We start from the raw sequence: 24,811 nt of genomic DNA, 5'->3' as shown, positions 1-24,811 counted from the left end.
GGTCAGAAAAACTTCAGCCATTCATCCTCATTCCTCATTCTCATTCCTGCAGAGCAACATGTGCTTCTGCATTCTCAGAGATTGTGTGTGTGTGATCACATGTTGTATATTGCAGAGGTGGGCTTCAGTGGTTCTGAAAGTCTTGCTATAATGTAAAGATGAGGAATATACACAATTGTAATATACAGGTATAGCCCTAGTTTTAAAAAATAGCTTTTTGAACCCTGTGTTACATTTTAGACCGCTTCTAGAAGCGTATGGTATGTCTACCACATCAGGTGAGCAAACAGATAATCTATTCAACACTTAATTTGGTTTTGTTTATTGCAAATATATACATATATATAATTTAAAATATTTGGTACAGCAAAATCTTGGTTTTAATAAGACATATTTTGCTGAAGGAAGTTGCTGCTTCCGTCTGCCAGCAGGCATTGAACTCTCCAGCAACTGGATGTAGTTTAAAGGATTACTTATTTGCAGACAAATATCTCATGTAAGATGTTTTTGTATTTTATGATGGAGAAAGTGAAGAAGTACATTTTCCAGATGAGCCTGGCAATACTAAACAGCCTTGTACTAAACAAGTGCTTCAAAGTGCCTTCAAAGGGAGAAGTGTGTGCTGTGAAGTACTTGGGTGCAGGCTTTTCTCCTTGATTCTTTGCCCTGTGTTTCCCAATCGTTCTGTTTGCTACAGATGGATTATTCTAAAATGAGTTTTGATTTCTCGACTGATCAAAGTTGGCCATCATCTCAAATATTTACACTTCTTTGGCACAGATGAAGTATGTTGCATTAGTATTGTACTGCTGCAACCTTGCAAAGAGCAATAATGCAGTGTCACATTTACTAATACCATATCTGATACTATCCAGTATGGCTGTACATTCAAATTTGCTGCTGAATCAAATTTAATTTGACTTCGCCTCCTAGACATGCTTCTTAATTTTTTTTTATTTTTATGCCCTTAGCTTGGTTAACAATAAAGAATAGAGCTAAAGCCTCATCCTGCTTGTAGCTTAATTGTCTTTTCCTGCAGCATTATTAGACTATTTAAAAAAAGTCTGCTCTGAGGTACTGCTGTCCTTAGAAACAGAACTTCTGATCTGAATGCAGATTGCTAATTAAAGAAGTTAAAATCAAGGAGAATCTGGTTAAGCTCCCAACCTTTTTTTTTTTTTTTTTTTTTTTTTTTTTTTCTTTCTTGATTATCTGCCATGTAAGCTTGGCAAGAGCATCGCTGACTTGTCTAGACAGGTAGAAAAGTGTGCTATCACTAGTAGGAACGTGCTTTTCTTCCTGGAGGTTTAAGCCCTTACGTTTCTTGTTGCTTAGCTGTATTCTAAAGGTTCTATCTTTAGTTAACAAAAACAAACAAACAAAAAAAACCTCAAGCAAAAAGTTGTGAATGAGTTTTGGGTACACTGAAGTGAATTACTGGAGTAATACTAAATTTAATTGACGACGCTATGTCAAGCATTATGATGGTTTTTATTCTCTTCCTGGAGGCCAAACTAAGAACAGAGTATTGAGCTTTCTGTAAACAGATGTCAGTATTGCAACATGCAGGTTATTTTTCCAGGAGCTCTGTGTGGTGAAATATGACAAAGCAGCAAAGCTGCTTGTAGTTTTCTACTTTATTTCATCTGAAAAAACGTAGAGTTAATGGCTTTTTGCAAGCTGTGTATTTGTTTCAAAATGCCAGATTTTCACAGTTGTCTTCAAATTAGCAAAATGGTGGAGCAGGAACTTTCATGTAAGTGGTATTTCTCTGCCCCTTTTTCTGGGTGGAAGAATGACTCCTTTTGATTGACTTAAGATGTTGGTGTCAGTAGAATGGAGAAGAACTGGAGGCACTGTCTGCTTATCAGCCACTGTAGATCAGAGGTCAAAAGGCCAATGGCAGGTGGGTTGTCTGTTTCTTTGTTTTTTAATAGGTATGTTTAAAAGCTAATTTTTAGGTGTTTGAAATGTGTGCTCTGCAGACGAATCTCTGAGTTCAGTGCCTACTTTGGATCAAAGAGGAAGAAATCGGACATAATGACAAAGATCTGCTCGGAATGTTAAAGCGTATCAGCAGACAGAACTGTACTAATGGGTGTGATTCACTGATTGGTAAAGCAGCATTAATCTTTTCAGTGTATTTTTCTGAAGATCAGGCATCATAACACCAGCTGTTTGCACGGGGAGTTTAGACAGCACACGTGGATGTAAACAGAGCAGTTGTTCCACAGAGGACGCGTTGGTTCAAAACCACACTGAATTGCCTGGACTGAATTAAAATTAACTGCAGTTAGCTTCAAAGTAATGAAACCCCCCTTTTCTTAGATGACAGCTATCATCAGCTAGTCGTTGTTTAATGTTGCTGTCTCAGGATATCAGCTCTTATAAATGTAACTGTTTTTATTTTATTAATTTTAAACTGCTACTTCATATACTCTTAAGTAGTTATTTTACATTGTAAAAAGAGGTTCTGTTGCCAACACACCATTTCTTAGAGTGAGATTTTTTTCTGCTTGTTTTCCATTTAAGACAATAGTTTTGTCTAGTGACTGGGAGCAAGGTCTTTATTTCCTTCCTCGCACGTCTTTGGAAGATGCTGTTCTTCAAGTGCTACTTCTGGGCTTTTCTTTTGTAGTTCAGGCATACTGGAATACCTGAAATATTTTCAGAGAGCGATAAGATTTATTCCTTCAGTGCCTGTGTGCCTTGGCTCAGTATTCCGTTGTGAATAGTCTCAGCCCCTTCCTTTTGCTCGTGGAGTTACTCATGCAGTGAGTCACAGCTGAAGCTCATTTACAAAAAGCAAGCCCACAAACAGAAAACCCGCAGTAACTTTTTAACTTCTCACGTGTGAAGTCACTGTATAAAACTATTAAAAAAAAAAACAGAACAACAGATTACAGACACCAAGTCAGGCTTTGGTGTATTCATTTTTCATTGTATTTAGCCTTTCCAGTTGAAATGCAACGTGATAAATCTTAATCTCATCAGGTGTTAGCATCAGTATAACAGATGTTCCTCAGCATTGGTGGCTGTTTGTTACTTTCACTTAAAACTGTCTTGTTTGGGAAGCTGGCTGTCTACAGCTCCAACAGAGCCTTTCTTCAGAGTTGCATTTCTGTACCCTGGAGAGTACTGAGTTGTCTGAGAAAGTATTGGAACCACAGAGTGGGGGAAAGAAGACTGAATTACCTACCGAGGGGTATTTGACAGTGCTATTTGACAGTGAAGTAAAACAGCAGTCACTTTTTTGAGTTCCTGTATATTTCCAGGGGTGGCATTTTCTTCAGTATGTGATTATTTGGCATAAAATTCAGATTTTGCTGATGGATTCTTATTGCTTGAATGTCAGTGGTGATATCCGCTATTTGTTAGGTGGGAACTGTCATATTGATGCAGGGGAGTCCTTGCCAAGAGGCTTACAAATCATACCAAGTTCTGTATTGTGGTGGTAGCTTCCCTTTCTGATAAATGTGAAGTGCTGCAACTGTTAGTGGCTTTGGAGATGCTGAGAATGTGTGATGAGCCGCATGCTCTTCCTGCACTGGAAGACAGCTGAGCTGTGGATGTAGAGGTTAGTTAAAGCACTGCCTGAAATCTTTTACAAAGAAACAGTCACAGACTGTGTTTTTAAGTCACATCTGGAATAAGACTACAAGGATTTTTGAATTATGTACAGAAGAGAGTTCTATTTGTGTAGGAAGATAAGACTTAAATTTGTTTAGGCTGTCTGGCAGCTATTTTCCAGAGTGGCTTCTGTAACCGTGATGAGGTACGTTATGCTTTTTATGTGGGAATAGGAAGTTATTTTTACAAATAACCTGCAAGCGAATATTTGTTTGCTTCCTGTAGAAACAAAATGTCAGACATTTTATTCTTGATGAATTTTTAAAGATTTGCACGCTAAGAAGCGCAATCAGGAGGTCTGCTAATGAGCTGAGTAAACTGATGGTCCAAACACAGGTAATGCAGTCGGTTTAGGAATGAAGTTCAACACAGACAGTTCTTGTCTATTTGTAGAATGTAAATGGTGAATTAACCTTTCCTCCTTTCATCTCACCTTTAGGAGTTCTGTAACTGATAACGAACACGTTTCCACCTGTTGTCAGGTCTGCCTAATGGTTTGGGGTGAAACTCATTTAGAGAAACATGCTGAGAATGCTGCTCTTGGTGAATTTCAGCATTCTGTAAAAACATGTAAGTGAAGAGGTAAATGAAGCGTGGTTCTGTGATGGATTAATTGAACAAAATTATTTAGTATTCTCTCAAAAGTATTCTGGTTCTGCAGTCGCATAGAAATCTGATTGCTGCAAAGATTAGAAATTGTACTTCTATTGTATTACTTACTTTTGTGTTTTATTCATTCAGCTCAGCTGCCTCCTTGCCAATTAACTTGATATCCCATTACATTTGGTTGCTAAAGCTTGCAGTGAGAACACTAAATTGCAGTATAAGGCTTGTCTTCTGGGGAGGTGACTACAGCTATGAAGGTATGGCTTCTGAGTGCTACTGTCTACAAAAAGTGCCCAGGTGAAGAATTAGAGTGGAACAGCAGTGTTAATGGAGGCCATATGATTACAGCTGATTTGAAAGTAGTGAGCTTGCTGCTCCATAGGGTCCTGGCTTTCCTTAGGTTCAGCTGTGCTCATCAGATACAAAATAAATGGTTAGGAAACGTCCAGTCCTGCCTTGTAGGAATTGATGTGTGTAAGAACAACCAGCCTTCCTGGAAGCTTTTATCTACCTGTAGGGTAGACACAAACAATTTCTGTCTAATAATCAAATAAATTACTTTTTGTGTCAAGTGGAGATGGTAGAATTTAGCATTAGTCAGAACTGCCATCTTCATGAGCAAAACTACTTCTGACTGTGAAATTTACCCAGCTTGACAATTGAAATAGTTTCACTTACATGGACTTGTTATGTTTTGAATTCTTCTGAATATGGCATAAGAAATCCTTCAGTGGGGATTTTGTGCTGGATCTCTGTTTCCAGAAATGGATTTGGTGATCTGGAGTAGAGGTCTGAAATCAATTTAAGTTGTAGCAGAAAACGTGTGGATCCCAACTGAATTTCATTTGTGAATTGAGCTAAAATAAAATGTGTCTTATTAGAAGTTGAAGAAATAGATTTTTAAATGTCTTGATGGATTTTTGTTTTATAAGTGCTTCAGATCATTGTAAATAGTAAATCTTGATGCATTACGTTCCAATTTTGGACTTCTGTTCCTACCTGGTCATAAATTGTCAAAAGAAAAAGGAACTTAAGTGTTTTCCTGTAGTTCTTCTAAGCTTCTGACATAGCTGAATAAGAAGAGGAGATCTTTTCACTGTGCCTGCCCTGAAACTAAAGCATTGAACAAACTTTGGAAAGTAGTTCAGAGGTACAAGAATCACTTATTCCCCATGTGTTATGGGTAAGTTAACTTGTTAAAATGTGGTTTCTGATACTGTAGGATAGATTTGTACAGGGAAAATTTGTGCAGGATTGCACATCAACTCCTAAAAGCATGCCATTGCATTTCATTTGCTATTAAGGGGGAAAAAACCCACCAACAACTAACCACAAAACCCAGAATTTTAAATACATAAGAAAATGTCATGTCATTGTATGTAGAACAGCAAATTCATTTATAGTGGCCACCATTCTTTAAGGGAGATGGAAATCTGGTAAGATTGAAACAGGGGAATGATACCCACTATCCAATCAGTTGATGTTTAGATGCTTTTGAATGAGTCTATGTTAGAATGCATTTATAATGATGCAAAAAAGAAAAGAAAAGCACTAAAAATTCTTCAAAAAGCTCAAGCAGGACAAAGTGTGGGGGTTTGTATAGTGGGAGCTTTTTTTCCTGGCTCATACTTTGTAAATCCTCTCAGAAGTGAGCACTTGCCATCTTTTTAGAACAGCACTATGGAACGTGCTGCTCGCTGAGACAAATGGCTGTAAGGGAAATGGCTCTGCTTTGGATATTTTTCTGGATGCTAAGAAAAAAGGTTGTGTCTTTATCAAAAGCTTTGAAAAAATAGGAGCAGTTCTAAGTCTTTCTTGATATCTTTGCTGTTTCAGCTGTTGAAAAGTCAGACAGATTTGCAGTAAGCTTTTAATTGTGGATGTCCTGTTAATTTTCCTTTGATTTTTGATGTCTAGACCTTTAACACTGACTGGGGTAAAGACTCTTATCGCTGGCTCGATACTCAGATAGACTCCAGTAACTCTTATGGTGAAGCTTTTTATGCAAGCTATTTAATTGCGAGGATGGATGCTTTTTCCTCAACAACTCCAACAATTAGAGGAAGGCATTTGTACCTAATCTGAAATACCAGGGGAGAGGAATGTCTGTAAAAGCTTTCTAGGTCTTAGGTTGATAGTCCCTTCCCCCAGCCTTTCCCAAAGGTGTTAAAACCAGTTTCTATAGGGCACGAAAAACAGGTTTGTCTTTCAGTAATGCTTCTTTGGAAAATAAAGAAAAACCTATAGGAGACAGACAGTTTTAGGGATGGTCTGTTGTGGAAAGCAAGTGCTCATGTGCTGGAAAAAAGGCAGACCAACTCGCTAAAACAGGCTACTGCTTAGTAGGTACTTATAGTTTAAAAATAAAAATAAAAATTAAGATTTCTTGTAAGCATAAGTGTCTCCTTAGGTTGCCTGCTAAAGAGGCTTAAATGTCACAGCTTGTGTATGGTCTTAATAGCTCAAAGTAGCTGGGAACAAGCAAGGGACCTACAGCAGACAGCTCAGTACTTTCATGAACTTAGAATTGGTTCTAGCCACAATGTGGATTCTGCTACTGATGAGAAACTGTTCCCATTCTATCAGCAGTACTGAGACACGGACATTCCTGGCTTGAATAGTCAATGCCATTTGTTTAAACATGCACACACTGAAGTGAAACTGTAACTGACAGACAAACCTTCTTAGCATTCAACTGCTCGAGGATTATGAGGAGGTACTTCCTGTAGGGGTTGGGAAACGGCGTTCTCTGTCTGAATGGGTGAACCGGTGCCCCGGAGAGGAGACTTGCTGAGTGAGTCAAGATGGGTGGGTACAGAAACTAAGCACTTCCTTCCAGGAGCAGAGGACAGCCAGGCTCAGAAAGCTGTGGACACTAGGGACAGCACTCCAGTTGGTGGTCCGGGCTGGGTTATAGAGGCAAGAACGTTGTTACGATGTGCATGAGGGAGGCTGGGTGAAGAGGAAGCCTGCAAAGCTGCTGCACTACTGCTTGGTGCCTGAGGTGTGACATAACAGCTACTCTGAGGTAATAAGGAAATGCGGTGATTTCTTTTTCTCTTCTTCTCCAACCCATACCACTCCTTTTTCAAAGGTGTATGTACATGCACATGTGTTCCCCAAGCAGTGGGGGAAAGCTAGGTAAAGGTGTGTGGGAGACCTCAACTTTGGCAGGTGAGCATCTTGATCAGATCTCTGTTCTTTTTCTTATGGGCTGGCTTTACTCAGTCTGATTGTTAATGTTTCCTTTTAGGTAGTAAGATTGCAGTGTAGTAAACAGACAGGGAAGGATAACTCTGCAGGGGGCTATTGATCTACTGATTTCAAGTGGAGTGAAAAAATTCATTGATTGTGGAAAGAAAAGAGCTGTTGAACTGTTACACCTAGAAAATCTCAGCTTAATGACTCCTGATTCTCTCTGCTCTGAGAATCTTTGCTGTAAACGCTGTGTGAGCACAGTGATAGGGATAGCTCAGGTCCCTCTGGTTTCCCACATGGTTGTGCTGGGCTGGGGAGCGGTCTGACCCTTCTGCTGTGTAGCTCAGAGTTCTCCAAGGAGCTCTGCAGTGTGGTCAGTGGGCTTTGCCCATAGAGCCTGCTGGTATGTTCAGTGTCAGCAATGTGTTCTGTGGTTGCTCTGCAGTTTGGGGCGGGAGGGGATCCTAGAGTGCCATGAAATCAAAGGACATGGGGAAGTCCATTGCAGAAAGGCATGTGTTTCACCTACACACAAACTGCTCAGTGAAACCTGTCCAAAAAATGATTTTTAACTTTGTCTGTGCTCTCACTGACAAAGTGATGTAGTATTTTCACTAAAGCTTAAGCAATAACTTCATTTAAATATGCATTGCTTGATAACAAGTGTTTCTAACAAATTTCTCTCTTAACTTGAAACCTGGAAAATGCCTTTCTATAACCCAAGCATGGATAGTTTCTCTATGAAAACAGAAGCATCAGATACTCACATCATCAGAATGTTTTGTTCTTTATATGAGGTTAAATGTTCCACTTGAGATGTTGGCTTAGATTGAGGGCTGATCATAGGCTATGAAGGAGTGGTGTATTTTTCTTTGTTGGTCGTTAATTATTCCACAGAGGTGAAAATATTGATTGGATTTCTTCCTCTTAGAACCAAATGGTTTTTCCTATCAAGCTTAATGCTCTCTGACCTGTCTGTTCCTTGCAGCAAGCTGTAGGGAAACGGAAGCATGGCTTGGGCAGCTGCAAAGCAACTGCCAGCTGAAACCGGGTATTCCTGTGCTTACAAACTTGAACTGCGTTTTGAAAAAGTGGAGTAACACCTTTCGTGGCAGGAGGATGGAAACAAGTAGCCGGTGACTCCGCCAATGAATAATCTGGCGTGCCGCCAGCCGGTCTGAATCGCCATGGCTTGGGAAAGTGCAACCAAGAGCGATGGGCTCAGGAATGTGTCCGCCACTGTGCTGCATTGTGGGCGCGGGGTGAAGGCCCCCCCCCGCCGGGCATCGGCCCGCTGGGGCCTGGCTGTGCCTGGAAGGCTCTCCTGCTGCCCCTCTGTTTGCTTGCATGTGAACTGCTATGCTGTATAATGGCGTTTTGGCAGATGGAGAGTTAAAAAGTTGCAGAAATCAAACCTGCGCACAGGATGCTGCATTCACATAATGGAACGGAGGCCTTCGCAGTCACGCTTCTTTAACTGAAAAATATGTAGTGTGTTAGCTTAGCTCTGTGGGGAAACAAATGGCTGTGCTGTCATTTGTTGGTTGTTCCTCTGGCTTCAGTGGTACACCTCTGAGAATCAGAGCCTGTGGGGATGAGAGAAACGACTTGCAAGCCTACCTCCCTATTGTTGGCATGCTCTTTAAAAGGCACGAATAGTCTTCTTTCAGGAGTGTCACAGTAACAGAGCTCGGTTCCTGGAACAGCTTTCCCAGGAATTTGATTACCCACAGATTTACAAGAAGGACCAAAGGTTCCCACTACTTACAGTAACACTCGAAGAAGAAGAAAGCAAGCAACATGAAGAGAAATGAAGTTCAAATGTTTCTTTGGACTTTGGACAGCATCTGCAGTTTTAGTTCCATTTCTTGTATTCCTTCGTATCTCATTTTAGTTTCAAAGCAAGCCCTGAGAAATACTTGTGTTAATTGCAGTTGAGGAAATAGGGGCGCTGCAGGCTTCGGCTGTGCCACAAGAGGGCTCTGCTACCGGTAGGAAATAGATGGCTTTGGCGTGCGTGCCTGTGGATGAATCCTTCTTGGGAAAAAAAGACTGATGTTTCTTTTCTCTAACCTCCTTAGTTTCATAACTTGAATAGTTTGACATCTCTGTTTTCGTAGTTAACCTGGAATTGTTGAATGTCTGAGAATTCAAAGTAGAATATTTCCTGATTTCTGCACCTGGTGAAGTTTCAATAAATGATCCACCTGGTAGTGATGAGGATTAAATCAGGCAGGGCAAGAATATGTTGCTGGAATCAGTAACTTTTTAGTTGTGTGGTTCAGCCTGAAAAGTTGTGCTGGTAAGAGCGGTGTATCCATTTGTTCTGTCCTATGGAGGACTGATAAAAAGGGAGGAAACGTAACTGCAAGCACTGTAAGCACTGCAGTCTAAAGTACTGCAATTAATGCAAGATACAACCATGCAGGCATTCTGTAGAGTTTGCATTTTATCACAGTTAATCAGCAAGATTGTAAATGGAAGAAATAATTGGAGTTGCACACTCTGCGTAGTAAATTAGGCTCACCATTTAATTTGGAGGTGCCCACTCTTTGTAGAGGGATGAGCCAGGTTCTTTCAGGAAGCCCTATAACCCTGTACCTGTTGCTCCTTTCTCATGCCTTGATGCCTGTGTGTCTTCACTTAATCAGGTGCAAGGCCGTGCATGCTTACAAGAGCAGTATGGGCTCTTGGCAGCTCAGCGGGCACGCTGAGGCTCTTCAGTAGTTCACCTTCATTCCCAAGTCTCACCGTCACGTGATGAGGGACCTCTCCACTCACAAAAAAAGAATGCAAGAGCAGAATGCCAGAAGAGTTTATCCAACTTGAAATACCTCTGGTTTTGAGCATCCCTCGGGAAATATGGCAGCAGGGAGGAGCACAGAAGCCAGATGAATTGTTCTGGCAGGTTGGATTTGTTATGCCAGCTCAACTAATCTTCAGGGGCTTTCCGATCTCACTGAACGCTGAGCATAATTGCGGTAGGATTTGGTGTGTTTGCTTATTCAAAATGGGGAGATTGAAGCCTTGTAAACCATTGCTCATGCTCTGAGATTGGTGGGAAGGCATTTGCCAATGCTATACAAACAACTTAAAAAATTTGGAAAGTTGAAGCAAAAGTTCTCTCTGCAGCAAAGCGTGGATGATTGTCTAACATACTTTTTGCTCAACTAAATTCACACATAAAGTAAAAAAACAAAAAGAAACAAACAAAAAACCCACCTTATCTCTTTAATAATGAACCCGTATTATTAATCTCAAAGCATTGAAGTATTTTCCAGATTAGAAAAAAGTATTGGGTCTCTCTCTTCGAAAAATGAAGGTATGGGAATACCTTTTTAGCCATCAGTCACTTGGCATTTTTTGCTATAGAGTTAACATTCTAAAATAAACAGACTTGTAATTGAAATTTGCCATTAAATCATTCCTTTAAAGGTCAGTAGCTTGCATCAGGAAAACAGACGCTTCTGTTTTTGTTGTTCAGTTCTGCAGCACGTCTGCATGGTTATTCAAAGGATGTCTGAAGCTTTCTGAATACTACTTGTGGAAAGGTACAGTGGCACTAATGATTTTCTTACATCAGTTGAGTAACATGAATGCTAATTTTTAATAATTCTATTTGGTTAGACATGCAGTGATTCATCGTGAAAAGCATTCATTCTTCTGCCCATGTTCTCTATAGTTCTGCTGCTAGTTCTCTATGGGGAATTTCTTTTTTATTGAGCTGTGTATTTTTCCTGAAGCATATGTGCCTTTGCACGTGGTGTGTTTATTTTTGTAGTTTGCTTGCAAAAAATCGTATTATTTCACTGCTTTCTTTTCCCTTTAAAAGAAAACCTACCTTATTGGCTTTATTTACTTTATTGTATGTGAATGCACTTGCAATGTATGTGCTTCAAAAAAATAATAATAAAATATAGGAAACTGAATACGTGCTGGAAGAAAGGATATCCTGCCTGACAGATTTTTCAGCTGGGTTCTGCAGTGTCTTCTAACAGTTTCATTTTGAGGCTATTGTGGAATTTTAATCTCGTTGGAATGAGAAAGTGCTGGTAACTCATTTTATTTACTCCTTAGGAGCAATGTTTTAGCTGCTGTAAGACTGTATTAACACCCAGTTTTAGAGCTGTTTAGCTTGATTCTGCATACAAGTGCAAACATAACTAGCTCCAAACTAAAGCTCTCTTCCTTTCAGTGTTGGGACAACAATCCAAAGTGTAAAAAGCACTGGAGATTTGGGCTTGTATGTGACTTGAAAGAAACTAGAAAAACGTGAGTTAAGGCTAAGCTTCTGCTGTCTGTGGTTAGCCCTGTGTGGATTAATAAAGTGTTTGTAGAAGAGGTACTGTCATAATTGGCACCAAGTAATTATTGTTTTGAAAGTTTTAATTGAGGCTTTGCTTGAATTACTCATGAAAGCTCTGCCGCTCTTCACTATAAATCCTGACATGAATTGGTGCTAAACTGCAGGAAAGCTGGTAGAAATCCAGAGCTGTACACCTATGCAACAGATGTATGTGCCTGTAGACACATGCATGCCTTGGATCTCATACAGCCAATAAAACACTTTTTCAAAAGCCTTTGTGCTCTAAATGTAGAGTCTGGGAATGATGACAAGCTGTGCTAGCTGCATTTAAAAACAAGCATACCCTCCCTCTTCCCACACAAGCACATGTAGAAATGACAGGATTGCTCATTTCCATCAGCACAGCCCTACAGAACTTGTATCCATACGTGTGAGGGGGCAAAATGCATTAGATTTGTAGAAAACAAGACGCATTAAATGCCAGTTTGGGAATTGTGCTTCGAGTTGTAAGGGCTTACGGAGATGCTGATAGAAGTCTTTCCAGTGGAGCCCCATCCAGCATCCAGGCAGTAGATTCCAGGGACGTTCCATGAGAACTTCATTGTTACTTCAAATTGCTAAAGCTGGTGGATAGCACAATAGAGGGCCTGTTGCAGTGTGAAGTGCTTGCAGTCGCCTTGTTGACACGACAATGACGACTTTTGTTCATAGTCTGCTGTGAATGGCGCTTCTCAAAGTAGCCAGGTTTAACTTCTGCTGCTGCCTTTTGGCTTTGGAAAATAATACCTTCAGTTAAGATTCATTATTGATTAGAATGTGCTTAATAGGCTGAATATTTTTCATAATGCTCTAACTCAATTAGTAACCAGTAAAAAAACGTGTTTGAAGTCATACGAGGTTTTTACACTTGTGCGCTGTTATAACAGTGGATGGTATGTTTATATACAGTCTCAGAAATGGTACTTTTCACAGTCACTAATGCAGGAGAGGGAAGGAATTGGTGGAGGGATGTGTACAGAGTGAGAGCAACTGTTCCTGAACATATAATGTTTGGCCACAAGCTTTTTTAAGGCATTGTTAGAGGATTCATCAGCAGTATGCTGGTCTGTAAATGAGTAAATCCTAGTCCACTCTTTATTTTCGTGATTACTGTATCACTTTCTGTGGGGAAAAATACAGTTATTACCAAACCAAACAACATGGTGTTGCTGGATGTCTCCTTTGTGAATAAAGCTGTCTGTTCTGTGGTTTAAAGCCAGGGCCAAACCTTGGGAATGTTCACTTGGCCATGTTGCTCGTGGTATTACTTGTGGTGCTTTTGAATATATCATGTACTGCTGCTCTCCATTCTTCTCCTGCAGAGAAAATTGGTTGCTGTACAGAGTGCAATGCCTTACCAAGGGCACTGTACTATAATAAAATTCTTTGTATGAGGTGTTCCAGGGTTTTGACAGTGAGAAGGCAAGTGGGAACATCTTTATAACCTGAAAGAAATAACCGTTTGACTTGACCTAAATGTCTTTGTATGTATTCCTTAAAATGCATGCAATACGTGAATGGCATGCAATTACTGCACTTGAAGTAGTTGAACAATAATAGAAAATTAAAACAGCTTACATTTCAGAACTTTACTTGCTTTAGAAGTCTATTCTACAAATATTTAGTTGAATAATGAAGTTAGCACTGCTATTTTTTTTTTAATGCTACTCAGCACATGTATGTGTTTTTTTTCAGCTCTAACTCCATGCTATTTATTATATTGGACAAGAAGCAAGATGCCTGTACTGCCAACACACAAGGTATATACACTGCTATAGAGAGTGGCAGTGGCACTTACAGGCTTGGTTCTCTGATGGTTATTGTGGTGATGGGATGGAATTTTGAAATCAAGCAAATGATGGCCTGGTTGTTAATGAATATAAATGTTATTTAATGATATTTCAGCTGGTGACTTCAAAAGTGTCTTTTTTGAGAACAGATAATTTCTTCAGCAGTTAATGTTCAAATGTGTCATGCCTTATGGTGTTTGTTTAGCCCTTTTGTTCTTGAGCTAAATAATGAACTTAGATTCTAGGTCACATTCACAAGTTTGAACCTTACTGGAATTGAGCTTCTGTGAATACTTAAATTATCAAATTTGTAAACTATTCACTTTTAAGAAAATAGTTACGGTGATATTCTTCCAAAACAAATAGGCTAGAACATATAGTGTTCTTATAGTGCTACTGATGTGTTTATCATGCCTTGCCACCTTAACATCATTGCAACATATTTCTTTCTTTATGCACGAGGATCTGCTAGGTCTGCATAATTATTTCTGCATAATTGTTACTGGAGCTGAAATTCTGCGTGATCACAAATTCGATTGCAACACATGAATATAGTTAACCCTGTCCATAGCTCTCCTCAAGCGTTCGCAGGAATGATCATCTCCTGAGCTGAAAGTCAAGGCTGACAAGGAGCTTCATATGTCCTGTAATAACCAAGGTGTTGACCTTCAAGTTACACATCTCAGATTCCACCACCCTCCTCACTGGCGTCGTAAAGCCAGTGAGTTCTCCTTGTCCATGAGGCTTTTCCAGAATGTGCGTGCTGTCTTTTGTGATGGCATTTCTACCCAATTACCCATACATAGTGAGTACTGGTGAATATGTATAAAAATAGGAGGCAAAAATTGTGTGGGAAGTACAGCAAAACTGTTAAGAAGCATATGTTTACTTGCAAACTAGCAGATTAGCATACTTGAATGAAATGATGAAAAAAAGTAAAGGTTTTATTCTGTTATCTTTTGATTTTTTTACAGAAATTGTTTCTGTTCTCTGAGGTAAATCAGCAATCTGTATCCATCCTTTCCTTTTATAGGAGCTTTTAGCAACATCCTTTCAAGTAAGCTGAGTGTGCTGATGGTTGTGCGTATTCATAAGTGAAGTTTTAAGGGACAGATAATGGGAGAATGCCAAATAATGGGCTGCTCAAATGAGTGGGGAAAAAATAAATTTCTTGAAAATGAGTGTATTCATAATTGCATAAGAATTGGGCGTGTTGCAGATTCATTTAATCTGTTATTAGGCTCTTGATGTGCGTTTCTACTGCAGTTGAATTTTTGTCAGATACAGGAAATGTATTAAAACTGGAATTTACTTTTACGTAGGCAAGCATTTTGAGAAAGAGTGAAGGTTTTGGGATGTGGAGGTTGTAGCAAGTCCTGTGAATGCCAGAGCTCCAGATTTTTGTAAAAGTCCATAATGAGTGGAATAAAAGACAAAGGTATCGGGGGAACTGGCTTCAAACCAGATTGGTTCTAATGGTGTCCCCTTCTGTAACATTCTTGGGTATTCATAATGTAGTCTGATCCTGAAGGCTCTTACTGGCTGATCAGAAAGTTACTTTCTTCAGTATTGCTGCATTCCTGTCCCAACATCTCGCCCAGCATAACTGTCTGCTAAATGTGCTGCCGTAGCACTTCCTCAGCAGCGTTTAATATATAAATATGAATATATTTAATTTCAGTGTCTAGTGCTATGTACAGCTACTGCTTATAGCTATTGATTCAATGCATTATTTAAATCATAGATGTTATTTAAAGAAATAGTTAAAAACTCCCAGGTTTTATGAGGGAAACTTCCAGGTGGTCAGTGGGTGTGTTGTGTAGTTGTATGTGCATGAGAACAAATTCCGTGTGACTTGAGGGTATTCAACTGCCCTGATCTTGCCTGAAGAAGATATAAGTATTGATTCAATAAATTATTTTGGATTTAATATTTTAGCTTGCATAGCTTTTCATTGCAGTCTGAAAATAATAATAAAAAAAAACACAGCTTTGGTAGAATACTTCTACATATATTTATTTTTTTTAAACAACAAGTATACACACATACATACATACAAGGAAGCCAGATAATGCTGTTATATTAAAAATGTAAATAGAGAAGATTAATGTCAAACTTATTGGTTGTTTTATCCCTTATCGAGTTTGTATACTTACAGACATATTTTCATACTAGGCTTCATAAATACAGATGCCTGAAATAATTTAAGAGCTTTTTAATGTTACTGCAGTTTTAGGAAAAGAAGCAAAGCATTTGTGAAAAATCAAGTAGGATCAGTTTTAATCGTGCTTCTTAATTGCTGACCTTTACTGTATGAGAATTGCAGTTTTGGTTCTGCCGTTAGCATCTTATGTGCCACGTGCAAGTTTATCTGCAGAGGCTGTTTTAGAATCAATCTGTGTTTTCACGTGAGACTGTTGCTTTGGGATTCATTTGTAGGCAGCAGAAGAAAAGCATTTCTGGGGCAACTTTGTCTGTCTTAACGCAGATATATAAAGTTGATTGCATACGTTGTTCTCCCCGGTCCCCTTTCTTAGCTCTGTGAAATGCAGCAGATGACTGGCTCAGCTGTTGATGTTTAGAGATATCACAGATAAAGCCCATGCTATGTCTTACCTGGAAACTTAATGCAGTTGCTTACTGCCAACTTAGGCAGCCAGCACAGAAGTCACTTGACTTCTGCAGTTGTTTGGAATAAGGAACTTTTCTTTCAACAAAAATCCTTATATACTTGTCAGGTTTTGAGCTCGGTGAGTTAGGTCCAGAGGAGAGATTATCCCCTTGTTAGCCAGTGTTTGCAGCTTCCTGTTCTTTCAAAATGAATATTTGCTTCTGTGTTGTAGCATTATTATTATTATTTAATTAAGATATTCTCTGGGATTAAGCATTAAAATTTTGTTTCTCAGCTAATTCAGATATTTTGCTGTTTTTCAGTGTTTGCTTTGACTGTAAAATGTATTCTGCTTGCATACAATTAAACCATTCAACAAAGACCCTAGTTTTGCTTCTCTGTTGTGAACTTTCAGATTTGAAAGCCCTAACATTTGAAAGTCGGCAGGAGTACCTAAGAGAAAGACAAAGAACAAGAGAGATTCAAGTCAGCAAATCCATGATAAAGCATACTTCAATCCCTGTTTTGGAAGTAAGATTGTAATAAACTTCTTCAGATTATAGAAGCCAAGGACAAGAATAGTATATATCATAGAATCATAGAATGGCCTGGGTTGAAAAGGACCACAATGACCATCCAGTTCCAACCCCCTGCTATGTGCAGGGTCGCCAACCAGCAGCCCAGGCTGCCCAGAGCCACATCCAGCCTGGCCTTGAATGCCTCCAGGGATGGGGCATCCACAGCCTCCTTGGGCAACCTGCTCCAGTGTGTCACCACACTCGTGTGGTTAAAGGTATAACCTGAGGCCTGTTGATTTTGGTGGATTTTGGATATGACTGAGCTCACCTGTTTGATCTAGAGGGAAGATAAATCCTATCAGAGCTTAGTTCCAGCCGAATTGCTTGCTCTTCACCTCACTGCATGGCTGCACAAGCTCCTGTGCTGGTGCAGAGGCAGTGTTGAGAATGTAGGAGGTGGGACTGTGCCTTTCAGTAGCGCTGGGACCTTAGTTGGATGCATGCCCTGTAGAAGATTACACATTCAGTGGAACTGCATGGTAAATGAGCGTTAAGTAGCACATGTCTTAGAGATTTAGGACTCCCAATAGATGGCATTTCTTAAGATTTAGCAATTGTCCTCGAAGGGCTGCTTTGTATATTTACCTAATTAATTCAAATGGTTATTTTTTACATTCATTTTCTTAAATACCTCTTACCTCTGCTTAGCTTTTTACACCTGTCACATCAGTTATAGGGAAACTATAATAGTTTCAGGTAAATAAAACCAATGTAAGATTAAAATGAAATAGTTATACCTGTGAAAGCTTACTGTAGATTTCATGTGAACTTTGAAATGAAGTTAGTATGCCAAAAATCCTTGGCAGAAGCAAGAAGAATTAGCAGTTTGGTAAATGATAGCTATGTTTAAGCTGTATCAGAAGAGTTTTAAGCTTTAGTTTTTAAAATGGGCACTTTACAAATGCTTTTAGATAATGGACGTGTTGTGCTGTTTTGAATACAAACATTCATGGTTTCAACATAGGTTAGGCCTTAAAGTAGCACTTGCAGAGACTAGTTTGTGTAAGGATGCATAGACACCCAGCTCACCGAGCGACAGTTATGGCACGTGGACTTTCCTGTAGACATGTGTTAGTGCCTGGCTTTGTTTTCTAGCTACCCTTTGAGATTTCTTTTTCAAAAACTTTGCAAAATGCCAAATCATTGTTTTGGTGTGTAGAGAGTTACTTTTGTGAAAGTGGGGTGTTTTTGTCCCTTTATTCCAAACAATAAATACAAAGGAACTTTGAAATCTCCAGCTGTGGTGGGAGGATGTGGTTTGTGCGGGGACACCACGTACATTCCACTGTATGGAATGTACTTGGTGTGACATTTAACAAAATGTGTTGCCTAACAGCTTCAAAAACGACCAGCTTGGCTCTAAAGATGTGAGGAATGAGAGCCCAACCTGCAAGATGGCATGGCTTTCCTACGCCTCAAGAGATGACATTTATGCTAAGGTAGAAAACAGGATTGTGCTGCAGCAGTTTTCTCCAAGAATTTGTGGCCAAAACCAAGTTACAGGCTGCTGCATATCCCTGGAAGCAGAAGGATTGCCTGACTGCATATAGCTCCTGGTGAGCAAATTGAAGCGATTCGTCTGAATAAGTAGCATGAATTGCTTTTTGTGCTTTAAATGTTTTATGTAGCCAGGTTGAAAATTGCAGCTAATTTGCGATCTGCTGCAGTCTGCTTCCTATGCTAATATGGTGTTATTTGCAATGGTGTCAGAAGCCTGTTGTTGGGTTTATTGGTCTTTGTGGTATTGACTAGCTGCAAAATTGGTTTCATAGATGGCAAATAAACTCATATTTCTAAATTAAGGTGATGAATTTGGATGCTGACCTACTCCTATTACTCAATGAAATCGAACAAATAGCATAGGATTTGTGACTTTAATGTTATTGTTAGATAAGAAATCTTAGCATAATATTTGTTAAGAGGTGCACTGGACAGTGTATCTGATTTTGTGTATGTGGGGGGAGAGTTGGTAACATTAATTTTATTTTGAGAAGGAAACTACTTAGGTAGCACAAGGAGGTGATTATGGCATGATAACTACTGAGAGATGATTACAGATTTAAGCTCCGTGGTATCAATTGTGTAAATAGAAGGACACTGTTTATGTAAGGGTATTTTCTTTTTTTGTGGAAAAGATAGATTTCCTAAAGACGAACTGACCATGCAGTCTATACTTGACATTTCTTCCTCACTACAAATATCAGATTGTAATTAATGCAAGATTGTGATGCTGGGTGTCTCCCTTTTTTAATGAGGAGCTGGAATTTTTGATATTACAAAAACAGTTCAGAAAGAAAGGATAAAATCACAAACAAATTTGTTTTGATTTAAACAAAAATACACTTTTACAAGTGGCAGTTGAGCAGAGCATAAGGATTGATGTTTTTTAATATGCTTTGAAGAATATAGGTTTAAGCCAGGAAAATTCTTGATGAATCTGTAGAATGGAGTTGCGTAGGGTTATATCCAGGATTTGCAGGCATTCTTGAGACATAGAGGAGAGAACATACTGAAATAAAGTTTAATAAACATTCTTATCCCAGTTTTAGAGTAACATAGTGTCTTTTTAAAAGTGGAAATACCTTACAAATCTTCATGCTTCAAAGAGCTCGCTGTTTGCACCTCTCTTGGGTAGATAGTTGAGCATTAATAGCGTAATTTTAGTTCTGCTTTTCCCTCTTTATGGAAGCTTCATATTTATTCCAAGCAGGAACGTTGAGCTCCTTGAAAATAATGGAGTGTGTTAGCATGCTCTTGTTCTAGAGAGTGCAGCTGAAGCACCAAAGGAGATCTGTGTGTGAGGAAGGTCCTTTTGGAAACCACAGAGGCTGATCCTTGTTCAAACTGGTTTCTGACAGACCTGTTTTCAGGGGATGATAGGGACAAGGAACTTTTAGTCTGCAGAGCATGGTGAGGTTCCCGTAATGATTTTTGTTAGCCTGTGCTTTTCTGCAAGAGCTTCTCCTCATCAGTGAGTCACCTTATCTGGGGGAAATAAGTGATGTTTTTTAGCTAAACGTCATCTGTCCCTTTCTGCCCACTTTCCTGATACTGTTTGTGTTAGAAAATTCAGGAGTGTAGACAGTTGTGTTTGTTTGCTTGCATGTCTTCTGCATTTCTTTGCTGTAATGTAGAAGAGAGGTCAAGATAAGGAATGAAAATTATGTAATAAATTGCAGTGGAAATGCTAAGTCATGGCCTGAAGCAGTGATGGAGCACCTGGTGGGAAGGCAGGGCCAACCCAGGGGAGCTCAGGTGTATGCAGTGTACCTCAGTGACCAGAAGGGGTGGAGCCAGGATCTGCCCCTTCCCAGCCCTCATTTAAGGGTTGGCAGTGGAGGGGAGGGCATCTCTTGCTGGAGATCTCTGCCTACCTGAGGCCTTCCGAAGGTAAGCACCTATTTTCCTTTCTGTATCAATGGCTGCTGCGTTTGGGCTGGTTCTCATTTGCTCCAGCCAAAGGCTTTGCCAGCCTGCTATTATCATCCTGTGATAGAGTTACATAAATAGCATTCAGCCTCTTCACCAGGACCTCTAAGACCACTTTGCAAGGCTTCTTGCCAGTCAGCCTTCCACCATCACTGCTTGCATGGGTTTATTCCTTTTCAGCTGCAGGAATCTGCATTTGCCCTTGTTGAATGGTGTGAAGTTTCTGTCAATATATTTTCCAGCCTGTAAAGAGCCCTCTAAATGGCAGCAGTGTCCTCTGCTCTAGTGTTGCTTAAAACTGTATTTTGTAGAATTATGGAAGAGACTTGGTAACCTTGGTTTTTGGTCAGTTCTTGCATAGAGTTCCTCTTTAGTCCTTTGTTTGTGAAGTATGGCTATAAGAAAGCACAATAAACAGCCATACCTTAAAGACATTGGAATTTTAGCATCTTACTGCACTGGAGCAGAATGCTGTGCTGTTTTGTCTCAGCTTGTATAACATAATGCAAGTAAGGAACTTGGCACATTTGACAAACATAGATGAATGCTTTTTTGTATAAGACTTTTGTGTGTGTTTGAAGAAAGATAGAGAGCTTCCTTAGAGAGACATGTATGTGCTAAAGTATTTGTAATTAGACATTTAAGCTTACAAAAAAAAGTGATTTTTTGGTTTTTTTTTCTTTAAATCGAACAACTGTTTCTGAACTCCATTATTGTCAGTGATGCTGTAGCAAATCTATAGCCGTGTAAGAGTTGAGTTAGAAACAAAAATCTAGGGGCTGAAGAGTGGGAAGTTGTGAACTCTTAATCCAAGAAATAGTCACTGCCCAGTTAGAGCTTTCTTAGAAGTTTTAAGTAGTGGAACAAAAACTTAAGTGTAACGGGCTATTGTGGACTTAAAGGAATTGCTTTCAGAATCTAAGGAGCTTTTTCTTCTTTTTAAAGTATTACACAATCTAATGCCTTCATGTTTTGGGAAAGCCATATTCTTCTCCCAGCAGACTAAAATGTGACTTGGAGTCTTAAGGTTTTGCTGCCCTCTGCTCTGCTGTGATGCTTTGTTATCTCACACTCACTGCTCATTTAAAGGGCAGTTAAGGAAAAAAAAAAATTAATGCAAAAAAAAACAGTTAAATCTCAGTTTGTATTGGGCTTTAGCATAGCTAGCTGTAGCAGATTATCTTCTCAGATACTACAGACCAAAGACTTCTTTTTGCATATTCTTGATTCAGAAGAAAGTAGGTTCTCTGAGTTTTTAAAGGAGCAAACTTTGCCAAACGTTTTGGAGCTGGAGTAGCTTAATTTGTCACTACTGTTATAATAAGTGGTGATGTGAGGTTTTAAAATAGTTTTGTGTTTAAAAATAAATAAATAAATTCCACTGCATTACATTATTATGGAAGAGATGTACTTAAAATGACAAAGCAGTAATCCATCTGAAGAAAAGATGAAGGTAGCTAAATTAAGCATTCCTTTAACTTCCTTATATTAACAGAGTATGTTGCAATCTTGTGTTATGTGATAGTCCTTTACTGCTGTGATATATGTAAGGGTAGTTATCACAGTGCTGCCTACGAAAACAAAAATCTCCTTAGCAGCAGTGAGCAGGTGACTTTCTTTGATGTCGGATTCCAGTTAACTGCTACATCCTTTTAGAATTATCATTATTTCCTGTACCTAACAGATTGTGTTGGGGATGAAGAAATTTTGGGAATGCTGTTTTAGATTCTGGCTGGTACTAAGTAGTGGCAATCCACTATCTGTTGGCCATCCCTGTTGTTTGATGTGGGCACCTTTCCCTTCTCTGGCATTTGTGTTGGTTTGTTTGTAAACAGAACAGCCCTACACCCTACCAAACGGGGGCTGCCTGAGGTATGTGTTGATGCCTGTCTGCGGTGTGCACTGGGTTGCACACCAGCCTGGCTCACGTACCCTTGTGGCACAGCACGAGCCAGCAGCAGCAGTTCTGAGCCAAATGCAGCACAGCCATGGGTGCACAGTGACATGCCCCGGCCATCAGGGCCTCGCAGGGCTCTCACCAGTGACTGAGTCACATGCTGGCTGGCCTTGCCTCAGCTCAGCATCCTCTGCCTTCTGCTGTGTTCTATAGAGCAATGCGCCCTAGCTGTTGTAAATGACAGGCTGCTTGATTTGTCCTGATCTTTGCTCCAGGTACAGCAATTCTATAAATCTGATGCATGATATGCTTGATGAAGTCATTCTGAAACAAGACTGCTTAAAATATTTCCTTTTAATATTATTTTTTTTCTGAAATTACATGTCACAGTGCACTTGGGCATTGAATTTTATCTTTTTCACTGCCGTGTTCTGATGGCGGCTCATGCTTGGTATCCTCTGCTTACTGAGCAGCTCACTGTCAGGTGAACAGCATGTATTATCTCTGCTTTCAGCTGCTAGCTCACGCTTTGGATCCAAGTTTGGATGTTATACTTGCTTTTCAAGCCTGCAAATTGCTTTTACTCCGAGTTGTGTTTGATGAATTATGCCCTGAATGTTGAAACTTTGATAACTGAAGTTTCTATATAAAAAAAAAAAATCTGCTAAACCGTAACAATGAGAGATGAGACTGGAGTGAAAAATAATTTGGGAAAGAAAGTTTGTCTTGCCATACATACCTCTTTATTGATTTTTTTCCCCCTTAAATTGACAGACTGTCATGCAGTTCCACTTGCTTCTTTTGATGGTTTTAGGCTTTCTATCACAATGTGGCGACAACAACTTCATTATATGTTTGAAAAAATGTCTTGCTGAAAACAGCGGAATTCATGTTTTCTAATAACATCTGGGGAATTTCTTCATATGACTTCAATGGACTTCATCATGTTTCTTTCACCAAATCTCACTTAAAGGAAGAAAAGGCAGTAAATTATTTCAGCACTCTTATTTTTTTACTACGCTTTAGTACACACAAGTGTGTAACGGATTTTTCAACCTAGTACCTTTTACTTTAGATAAAGAACTTGGCTTTTTCCTCTGGTGTATTCTGTTTATTGGCTCTAGTAATGAGGCAATCCTTTTCTGGAGCTCCAGCTGGTCTCAGTCTTTGCTGCTCATTTGAAAAATCCTGCTAGCAGAGGCAATGTGGTAAAGCTCTGCTTGTGTCTTCGCCAGAAGGAAGAGAATGGAAGGCTTGTGGAGGAATAATAATTCTATTAGAAACAATAAATGTTCAGGAGGTGGATTTAGACTTTAAAGTGACTTCGTCTTTGATGTGGTGTCTGTTTGCTGTGCAGTGAGTGCATTGCTTAAAAACCAAGGATGCTGCTGGTTTGTTTTAATCTTATTGTGAACCCTCAAATTAAGATAGAGTCAGTCTTTTCACTCACTGTAATCTGAGTCTGATTTGAGAAAATTGGTTTAACCAATAACCAGTTATGCTTCTTACCATGGTGGAGGTAGAATTGCCAAGACATGGTTAAGAAAACTTACTCACTGCTGCTTTTGGCTTTTATATCTGCGTGCAAGAACATTCTCTTGCTCTGTCCAGGAATGCCAAGTCGTGCAGTCTGCTGTATTCCAATATATGCTGCAAGTTAAGCTGCTTCTGGGATTAATGCAGCCTTTTGGGATTGCATGGGTTAAAACTTTCATTTGTGTTTCTGTCAGCTGCTGTTTTGTCTAAAGCAGACTGATTTTTTTTTCCCCCTCTTTTCTTTCCCTTAAAATGTTTGTTCTTTCATTCTTTATTAACATCTAGAAATAGGGTACGTGCTAGCTTATCTTCAGTTTGATAAAGTCTCAAGATTGCTTCCTTTAAGTAGTTGGTGACTAATCAGAGATAGTGTAAAACTGCAAAAAAAAAAAAAAAAAAAAGTATTCAGATATATATTTAAGCAGAGATGGTCAAAGTGAATATGTAATAAATCAAAATGCACTTTTGATGTTCATTTTCTATGTGGTGTTATCACAGGGAAATGAGCGGTGAGGCTTGGTGCACTTGTAAAGGCACAGACAGGTATGAAGCTCATGCAGTTGAGCAGGAAACAGCAATGGCACTGCTCTCAGGTTTTGAGTCTTGTTCTTACTTGTCTGCCTCTTCTCCTCTGAGACTTAACTGTCCCCTTGCTGCAACCAGCTTAGCAATGTTCTATACGTTCTTTCTAACCTGTCTGTGGTCTGGGTTACCTGTCTGTGGTTTTCTGTCTGTTGTCTGGGTTACCGTATGTTCTACTGAACCATTATCAAAAACTCCAATTATTTTGTTGGAACTTGGCTATGGAACAACTATGAGTGCAATTGCCATGGTGTGTTGTGAGGAAGACATCAACCTTTTAAAGAGCGAGGTGATGGGCTGTTGGAGGTGGAATGGCAATTCCTCGCTTCCAGGATAATCTGAAAAGTGTGAATGCACTATGGATAGTCTTTAAGCAATGTCTTTCCAAGCTTGGTTGTCTTTTTAATCTCAAACCTGTTCTTAATCAACACAGACTTAATTGATATAATCTATTTGTACACCAAAATCTATGCAAATGTAGATGCAATTTAGATTTTACAGCTTAAAAAGTTATGTAGTTAGCTTTCTCTTTCTCGTAGATTCTTGTCCTTTGTATCGTGTGGAAGGTCAAAAGATATTCAGAATCCTTATAAGCAGTTTTTAAATTAC

The 24,811-nt window shown here is 39.4% G+C and overlaps 1 protein-coding gene across 10 annotated transcripts in view; it reads left to right on the top strand.

The window, feature by feature from the left end:
• PLEKHA7 (pleckstrin homology domain containing A7) overlaps nt 1-24,811 on the top strand; it is a 139,079-nt gene that overhangs the window by 4,947 nt on the left and 109,321 nt on the right. Inside the window, exon 1 of one of the 10 annotated variants that reach the window (XM_085224231.1) lies at nt 7,077-7,264. The exons of the other annotated variants lie outside the window; for them this stretch is intronic. The gene's annotated coding sequence lies outside the window, so the exon portion shown is untranslated. Of the gene's footprint in view, nt 1-7,076; nt 7,265-24,811 lie in introns of those variants that run through there. 10 annotated transcript variants of the gene reach the window in all.

Source organism: Meleagris gallopavo, chromosome 5 (genome assembly GCF_905368555.1).
Source record: "Meleagris gallopavo chromosome 5, MGAL_WU_HG_1.1, whole genome shotgun sequence".
NCBI lineage: Eukaryota > Metazoa > Chordata > Aves > Galliformes > Phasianidae > Meleagris > Meleagris gallopavo.
This window is presented reverse-complemented; position numbering and strand designations above follow the sequence as displayed.